The 10201-nt window shown below is 38.7% G+C and overlaps 1 protein-coding gene across 2 annotated transcripts in view; it reads left to right on the top strand.

The window, feature by feature from the left end:
• Positions 1–10201, top strand: part of LOC133642567 (protein kinase C alpha type-like) — a 49033-nt gene that overhangs the window by 1009 nt on the left and 37823 nt on the right. The window lies entirely within an intron of this gene.

The raw sequence follows: 10201 nt of genomic DNA, 5'->3' as shown, positions 1-10201 counted from the left end.
TCGATAAAGTTCGCAACTTTTGGTCTCTGATAAAAAAAAAAACCTTTCCCCTACCGGAAGTAGCGTGACGTAGTCAGTTGTTCACTCCCTCATATTTTCCTATTGTTTTCAACACAGCTAGAGCTATTCGGACCGTGAAAGTGACGATTACCCCATTAATTGGAGCGAGGATGAAAGATTCGTGGATGAGGAACGTTAGAGTGACGGACTAGAATGCAGTGAAATACATGTTTTTTTTCGCTCTGACCGTAACTTAGGTACAAGCTGGCTCATTGGATTCCACACTCTCTCCTTTTTCTATTGTGGATCACGGATTTGTATTTTAAACCACCTGGGATACTATATCCTCTTGAAAATGAGAGTCGAGAACACGAAATGGACATTCACAGTGACTTTTATCTCCACGACAATACATCGACGAAGCTCTTTAGCATCTTTAGCATGAGCTAACGTGATAGCATCTGTCTCAAATGCAGATAGAAACAAAAGAAATAAACCCCTGATCCATTCTATGTGTCATACTTGATCATTTCGCGATATTGCCATATTTTTGCTGAAAGGATTTAGTATAGAACAACGTCGATAAAGTTCGCAACTTTTGGTCTCTGATTAAAAAAAAAACCTTGCCCCTACCGGAAGTAGCGTGACGTTGTCGGTTGTTCACTCCCTCATATTTTCCTGTTGTTTTCAACACAGCTAGAGCTATTCGGACCGTGAAAGTGACGATTACCCCATTAATTTGAGCGAGGATGAAAGATTCGTGGATGAGGAACGTTAGAGTGACGGACTAGAATGCAGTGAAATACATGTTTGTTTTCGCTCTGACCGTAACTTAGGTACAAGCTGGCTCATTGGATTCCACACTCTCTCCTTTTTCTATTGTGGATCACGGATTTGTATTTTAAACCACCTGGGATACTATATCCTCTTGAAAATGAGAGTCGAGAACGCCAAATGGACATTCACAGTGACTTTTATCTCCACGACAATACATCGACGAAGCTCTTTAGCATCTTTAGCATGAGCTAACGTGATAGCATCTGTCTCAAATGCAGATAGAAACAAAAGAAATAAACCCCTGATCCATTCTATGTGTCATACTTGATCATTTTGTGATATTGCCATATTTTTGCTGAAAGGATTTAGTATAGAACAACGTCGATAAAGTTCGCAACTTTTGGTCTCTGATAAAAAAAAAACAACCTTGCCCCGTAGTCAGTTGTTCACTCCCTCATATTTTCCTGTTGTTTTCAACACAGCTAGAGCTATTCGGACCGTGAAAGTGACGATTACCCCATTAATTTGAGCGAGGATGAAAGATTTGTGGATGAGGAACGTTAGAGTGACGGACTGGAATGCAGTGAAATACATGTTTTTTTTCGCTCTGACCGTAACTTAGGTACAAGCTGGCTCATTGGATTCCACACTCTCTCCTTTTTCTATTGTGGATCACGGATTTGTATGTTAAACCACCTCGGATACTATATCCTCTTGAAAATGAGAGTCGAGAACGCGAAATGGACATTACAGTGCCTTTTATCTCCACGACAATACATCGACGAAGCTCTTTAGCATCTTTAGCATGAGCTAGCGTGATAGCATCTGTCTCAAATGCAGATAGAAACAAAAGAAATAAACCCCTGATCCATTCTATGTGTCACACTTGATCATTTTGCGATATTGCCATATTTTTGCTGAAAGGATTTAGTATAGAACAACGTCGATAAAGTTCGCAACTTTTGGTCGCGGATAAAAAAAAAAACCTTGCCCCTACCGGAAGTAGCGTGACGTTGTCGGTTGTTCACTCCCTCATATTTTCCTGTTGTTTTCAACACAGCTAGAGCTATTCGGACCGTGAAAGTGACGATTACCCCATTAATTTGAGCGAGGATGAAAGATTCGTGGATGAGGAACGTTAGAGTGACGGACTAGAATGCAGTGAAATACATGTTTGTTTTCGCTCTGACCGTAACTTAGGTACAAGCTGGCTCATTGGATTCCACACTCTCTCCTTTTTCTATTGTGGATCACGGATTTGTATTTTAAACCACCTGGGATACTATATCCTCTTGAAAATGAGAGTCGAGAACACGAAATGGACATTCACAGTGACTTTTATCTCCACGACAATACATCGACGAAGCTCTTTAGCATCTTTAGCATGAGCTAACGTGATAGCATCTGTCTCAAATGCAGATAGAAACAAAAGAAATAAACCCCTGATCCATTCTATGTGTCATACTTGATCATTTCGCGATATTGCCATATTTTTGCTGAAAGGATTTAGTATAGAACAACGTCGATAAAGTTCGCAACTTTTGGTCTCTGATTAAAAAAAAAACCTTGCCCCTACCGGAAGTAGCGTGACGTTGTCGGTTGTTCACTCCCTCATATTTTCCTGTTGTTTTCAACACAGCTAGAGCTATTCGGACCGTGAAAGTGACGATTACCCCATTAATTTGAGCGAGGATGAAAGATTCGTGGATGAGGAACGTTAGAGTGACGGACTAGAATGCAGTGAAATACATGTTTGTTTTCGCTCTGACCGTAACTTAGGTACAAGCTGGCTCATTGGATTCCACACTCTCTCCTTTTTCTATTGTGGATCACAGATTTGTATTTTAAACCACCTGGGATACTATATCCTCTTGAAAATGAGAGTCGAGAACGCCAAATGGACATTCACAGTGACTTTTATCTCCACGACAATACATCGACGAAGCTCTTTAGCATCTTTAGCATGAGCTAACGTGATAGCATCTGTCTCAAATGCAGATAGAAACAAAAGAAATAAACCCCTGATCCATTCTATGTGTCATACTTGATCATTTTGTGATATTGCCATATTTTTGCTGAAAGGATTTAGTATAGAACAACGTCGATAAAGTTCGCAACTTTTGGTCTCTGATAAAAAAAAAACAACCTTGCCCCGTAGTCAGTTGTTCACTCCCTCATATTTTCCTGTTGTTTTCAACACAGCTAGAGCTATTCGGACCGTGAAAGTGACGATTACCCCATTAATTTGAGCGAGGATGAAAGATTTGTGGATGAGGAACGTTAGAGTGACGGACTGGAATGCAGTGAAATACATGTTTTTTTTCGCTCTGACCGTAACTTAGGTACAAGCTGGCTCATTGGATTCCACACTCTCTCCTTTTTCTATTGTGGATCACGGATTTGTATGTTAAACCACCTCGGATACTATATCCTCTTGAAAATGAGAGTCGAGAACGCGAAATGGACATTACAGTGCCTTTTATCTCCACGACAATACATCGACGAAGCTCTTTAGCATCTTTAGCATGAGCTAACGTGATAGCATCTGTCTCAAATGCAGATAGAAACAAAAGAAATAAACCCCTGATCCATTCTATGTGTCACACTTGATCATTTTGCGATATTGCCATATTTTTGCTGAAAGGATTTAGTATAGAACAACGTCGATAAAGTTCGCAACTTTTGGTCGCGGATAAAAAAAAAAACCTTGCCCCTACCGGAAGTAGCGTGACGTTGTCGGTTGTTCACTCCCTCATATTTTCCTGTTGTTTTCAACACAGCTAGAGCTATTCGGACCGTGAAAGTGACGATTACCCCATTAATTTGAGCGAGGATGAAAGATTCGTGGATGAGGAACGTTAGAGTGACGGACTAGAATGCAGTGAAATACATATTTTTTTTCGCTCTGACCGTAACTTAGGTACAAGCTGGCTCATTGGATTCCACACTCTCTCCTTTTTCTATTGTGGATCACGGATTTGTATTTTAAACCACCTGGGATACTATATCCTCTTGAAAATGAGAGTCGAGAACGCGAAATGGACATTCACAGTGACTTTTATCTCCACGACAATACATCGGCGAAGCTCTTTAGCATCTTTAGCATGAGCTAACGTGATAGCATCTGTCTCAAATGCAGATAGAAACAAAAGAAATAAACCCCTGATCCATTCTATGTGTCACACTTGATCATTTTGCGATATTGCCATATTTTTCCTTAAAGGATTTAGTATAGAACAACGTCGATAAAGTTCGCAACTTTTGGTCGCTGATAAAAAAAACAACCTTGCCCCTACCGGAAGTAGCGTGACGTAGTCAGTTGTTCACTCCCTCATATTTTCCTATTGTTTTCAACACAGCTAGAGCTATTCGGACCGTGAAAGTGACGATTACCCCATTAATTTGAGTGAGGATGAAAGATTCGTGGATGAGGAACGTTAGATTGACGGACTAGAATGCAGTGAAATACATATTTTTTTTCGCTCTGACCGTAACTTAGGTACAAGCTGGCTCATTGGATTCCACACTCTCTCCTTTTTCTATTGTGGATCACGGATTTGTATTTTAAACCACCTGGGATACTATATCCTCTTGAAAATGAGAGTCGAGAACGCGAAATGGACATTTAAAGTGACTTTTATCTCCACGACAATACATCGACGAAGCTCTTTAGCATCTTTAGCATGAGCTAACGTGATAGCATCTGTCTCAAATGCAGATAGAAACAAAATAAATAAACCCCTGATCCATTCTATGTGTCATACTTGATCATTTTGCGATACTGCCATATTTTTGCTGAAAGGATTTAGTAGAGAACAACGTCGATAAAGTTCGCAACTTTTGGTCTCTGATAAAAAAAAAAACCTTGCCCCTACCGGAAGTAGCGTGATGTTGTCGGTTGTTCACTCCCTCATATTTTCCTATTGTTTTCAACACAGCTAGAGCTATTCGGACCGTGAAAGTGACGATTACCCCATTAATTTGAGCGAGGATGAAAGATTCGTGGATGAGGAACGTTAGAGTGACGGACTAGAATGCAGTGAAATACATATTTTTTTTCGCTCTGACCGTAACTTAGGTACAAGCTGGCTCATTGGATTCCACACTCTCTCCTTTTTCTATTGTGGATCACGGATTTGTATTTTAAACCACCTGGGATACTATATCCTCTTGAAAATGAGAGTCGAGAACGCGAAATGGACATTTAAAGTGACTTTTATCTCCACGACAATACATCGACGAAGCTCTTTAGCATCTTTAGCATGAGCTAGCGTGATAGCATCTGTCTCAAATGCAGATAGAAACAAAAGAAATAAACCCCTGATCCATTCTATGTGTCATACTTGATCATTTTGCGATATTGCCATATTTTTGCTGAAAGGATTTAGTATAGAACGTCGATAAAGTTCGCAACTTTTGGTCGCTGATAAAAAAAAAAAACCTTGCCCCTACCGGAAGTAGCGTGACGTTGTCAGTTGTTCACTCCCTCATATTTTCCTATTGTTTTCAACGCAGCTAGAGCTATTCGGACCGTGAAAGTGACGATTACCCCATTAATTTGAGCGAGGATGAAAGATTCGTGGATGAGGAACGTTAGAGTGACGGACTGGAATGCAGTGAAATACATGGTTTTTTTCGCTCTGACCGTAACTTAGGTACAAGCTGGCTCATTGGATTCCACACTCTCCTTTTTCTATTGTGGATCACGGATTTGTATTTTAAACCACCTGGGATACTATATCTTCTTGAAAATGAGAGTCGAGAACGCGAAATGGACATTCACAGTGACTTTTATCTCCACGACAATACATCGACGAAGCTCTTTAGCATCTTTAGCATGAGCTAACGTGATAGCATCTGTCTCAAATGCAGATAGAAACAAAAGAAATAAACCCCTGATCCATTCTATGTGTCACACTTGATCATTTTGCGATATTGCCATATTTTTCCTTAAAGGATTTAGTATAGAACAACGTCGATAAAGTTCGCAACTTTTGGTCGCTGATAAAAAAAACAACCTTGCCCCTACCGGAAGTAGCGTGACGTAGTCAGTTGTTCACTCCCTCATATTTTCCTATTGTTTTCAACACAGCTAGAGCTATTCGGACCGTGAAAGTGACGATTACCCCATTAATTTGAGTGAGGATGAAAGATTCGTGGATGAGGAACGTTAGATTGACGGACTAGAATGCAGTGAAATACATATTTTTTTTCGCTCTGACCGTAACTTAGGTACAAGCTGGCTCATTGGATTCCACACTCTCTCCTTTTTCTATTGTGGATCACGGATTTGTATTTTAAACCACCTGGGATACTATATCCTCTTGAAAATGAGAGTCGAGAACGCGAAATGGACATTTAAAGTGACTTTTATCTCCACGACAATACATCGACGAAGCTCTTTAGCATCTTTAGCATGAGCTAACGTGATAGCATCTGTCTCAAATGCAGATAGAAACAAAATAAATAAACCCCTGATCCATTCTATGTGTCATACTTGATCATTTTGCGATACTGCCATATTTTTGCTGAAAGGATTTAGTAGAGAACAACGTCGATAAAGTTCGCAACTTTTGGTCTCTGATAAAAAAAAAAACCTTGCCCCTACCGGAAGTAGCGTGATGTTGTCGGTTGTTCACTCCCTCATATTTTCCTATTGTTTTCAACACAGCTAGAGCTATTCGGACCGTGAAAGTGACGATTACCCCATTAATTTGAGCGAGGATGAAAGATTCGTGGATGAGGAACGTTAGAGTGACGGACTAGAATGCAGTGAAATACATATTTTTTTTCGCTCTGACCGTAACTTAGGTACAAGCTGGCTCATTGGATTCCACACTCTCTCCTTTTTCTATTGTGGATCACGGATTTGTATTTTAAACCACCTGGGATACTATATCCTCTTGAAAATGAGAGTCGAGAACGCGAAATGGACATTTAAAGTGACTTTTATCTCCACGACAATACATCGACGAAGCTCTTTAGCATCTTTAGCATGAGCTAGCGTGATAGCATCTGTCTCAAATGCAGATAGAAACAAAAGAAATAAACCCCTGATCCATTCTATGTGTCATACTTGATCATTTTGCGATATTGCCATATTTTTGCTGAAAGGATTTAGTATAGAACGTCGATAAAGTTCGCAACTTTTGGTCGCTGATAAAAAAAAAAAACCTTGCCCCTACCGGAAGTAGCGTGACGTTGTCAGTTGTTCACTCCCTCATATTTTCCTATTGTTTTCAACGCAGCTAGAGCTATTCGGACCGTGAAAGTGACGATTACCCCATTAATTTGAGCGAGGATGAAAGATTCGTGGATGAGGAACGTTAGAGTGACGGACTGGAATGCAGTGAAATACATGGTTTTTTTCGCTCTGACCGTAACTTAGGTACAAGCTGGCTCATTGGATTCCACACTCTCCTTTTTCTATTGTGGATCACGGATTTGTATTTTAAACCACCTGGGATACTATATCTTCTTGAAAATGAGAGTCGAGAACGCGAAATGGACATTCACAGTGACTTTTATCTCCACGACAATACATCGACGAAGCTCTTTAGCATCTTTAGCATGAGCTAACGTGATAGCATCTGTCTCAAATGCAGATAGAAACAAAAGAAATAAACCCCTGATCCATTCTATGTGTCATACTTGATCATTTTGCGATATTGCCATATTTTTGCTGAAAGGATTTAGTATAGAACGTCGATAAAGTTCGCAACTTTTGGTCTCTGATAAAAAAAAACCTTGCCCCTACCGGAAGTAGCGTGACGTTGTCAGTTGTTCAATCCCTCATATTTTCCTATTGTTTTCAATGCCGCTAGTGCTATTCGGACCGTGAAAGTGACGATTACCCCATTAATTTGAGTGAGGATGAAAGATTCGTGGATGAGGAACGTTAGAGTGACGGACTAGAATGCAGTGAAATACATATTTTTTTCCGCTCTGACCGTAACTTAGGTACAAGCTGGCTCATTGGATTCCACACTCTCTCCTTTTTCTATTGTGGATCACGGATTTGTATTTTAAACCACCTCGGATACTATATCCTCTTGAAAATGAGAGTCGAGAACGCCAAATGGACATTTAAAGTGACTTTTATCTCCACGACAATACATCGACAAAGCTCTTTAGCATCTTTAGCATGAGCTAACGTGATAGCATCTGTCTCAAATGCAGATAGAAACAAAAGAAATAAACCCCTGATCCATTCTATGTGTCATACTTGATCATTTTGCGATATTGCCATATTTTTGCTGAAAGGATTTAGTATAGAACAACGTCGATAAAGTTCGCAACTTTTGGTCTCTGATAAAAAAAAAAAACCCTGCCCCTACTGGAAGTAGCGTGACGTTGTCGGTTGTTCACTCCCTCATATTTTCCTATTGTTTTCAACACAGCTAGAGCTATTCGGACCGTGAAAGTGACGATTACCCCATTAATTTGAGCGAGGATGAAAGATTCGTGGATGAGGAAAGTTAGAGTGACGGACTGGAATGCAGTGAAATACATGTTTTTTTTTCGCTCTGACCGTAACTTAGGTACAAGCTGGCTCATTGGATTCCACACTCTCTCCTTTTTCTATTGTGGATCACGGATTTGTATTTTAAACCACCTGGGATACTATATCCTCTTGAAAATGAGAGTCGAGAACGCGAAATGGACATTCACAGTGACTTTTATCTCCACGACAATACATCGACAAAGCTCTTTAGCATCTTTAGCATGAGCTAACGTGATAGCATCTGTCTCAAATGCAGATAGAAACAAAAGAAATAAACCCCTGATCCATTCTATGTGTCATACTTGATCATTTTGCGATATTGCCATATTTTTCCTTAAAGGATTTAGTATAGAACAACGTCGATAAAGTTCGCAACTTTTGGTCGCTGATAAAAAAAAAAACCTTGCCCCTACCGGAAGTAGCGTGACGTTGTCGGTTGTTCACTCCCTCATATTTTCCTATTGTTTTCAACACAGCTAGAGCTATTCGGACCGTGAAAGTGACGATTACCCCATTAATTTGAGCGAGGATGAAAGATTCGTGGATGAGGAACGTTAGAGTGATGGACTAGAATGCAGTGAAATACATGTTTTTTTTCGCTCTGACCGTAACTTAGGTACAAGCTGGCTCATTGGATTCCACACTTTCTCCTTTTTCTATTGTGGATCACGGATTTGTATTTTAAACCACCTCGGATACTATATCCTCTTGAAAATGAGAGTCGAGAACGCGAAATGGACATTCACAGTGACTTTTATCTCCACGACAATACATCGACAAAGCTCTTTAGCATCTTTAGCATGAGCTAACGTGATAGCATCTGTCTCAAATGCAGATAGAAACAAAAGAAATAAACCCCTGATCCATTCTATGTGTCATACTTGATCATTTTGCGATATTGCCATATTTTTGCTGAAAGGATTTAGTATAGAACAGGGGTCACCAACGCGGTGCCCGCGGGCACCAGGTAGCCCGTAAGGACCAGATGAGTAGCCCGCCGGCCTGTTCTAAAAATAGCTCAAATAGCAGCACTTACCAGTGAGCTGCCTCTATTTTTTAAATTTTATTTATTTACTAACAAGCTGGTCTCGCTTTGCCCGACATTTTTAATTCTAAGAGAGACAAAACTCAAATAGAATTTGAAAATCCAAGAAAATATTTTAAAGACTTGGTCTTCTTTTGTTTAAATAAATTCATAAATTTTTTTACTTTGCTTCTTATAACTTTCAGAAAGACAATTTTAGAGAAAAAATACAACCTTAAAAATGATTTTAGGATTTTTAAACACATATACCTTTTTACCTTTTAAATTCCTTCCTCTTCTTTCCTGACCATTTAAATCAATGTTCAAGTAAATGTATTTTTTTTATTGTAAAGAATAATAAATACATTTTAATTTAATTTTTCATTTTAGCTTTTGTTTTTTCGACAAAGAATATTTGTGAAATATTTCTTCAAACTTATTATGATTAAAATTCAAAAAAATTATTCTGGCAAATCCAGAAAATCTGTAGAATCAAATTTAAATCTTATTTCAAAGTCTTTTGAATTTATTTTAAAAATTTTGTTCTGGAAAATCTAGAAGAAATAATGATTTGTCTTTGTTAGAAATATAGCTTGGTCCAATTTGTTATATATTCTAACAAAGTGTAGATTGGATTTTAACCAATTTAAAACATGTCATCAAAATTCTAAAATTAATCTTAATCAGGAAAAATTACTTATGATGTTCCATAAATTCTTTTTTTTATTTTTTCAAAAAGATTCGAATGAGCTAGTTTTTCTCTTCTTTTTTTCGGTTGAATTTTGAATTTTAAATAGTCGAAATTGAAGATAAACTATGTTTCAAAATGTAATTGTCATTTTTTGTGTGTTTTCTCCTCTTTTAAACCGTTCAATTAAGTGTAAATATCATTAATT

Source organism: Entelurus aequoreus, linkage group LG25 (genome assembly GCF_033978785.1).
Source record: "Entelurus aequoreus isolate RoL-2023_Sb linkage group LG25, RoL_Eaeq_v1.1, whole genome shotgun sequence".
Classification (NCBI taxonomy): domain Eukaryota; kingdom Metazoa; phylum Chordata; class Actinopteri; order Syngnathiformes; family Syngnathidae; genus Entelurus; species Entelurus aequoreus.
The sequence above is the reverse complement of the archived record's forward strand: the minus strand, read 5'-3'. Positions and strand labels throughout refer to the sequence as shown.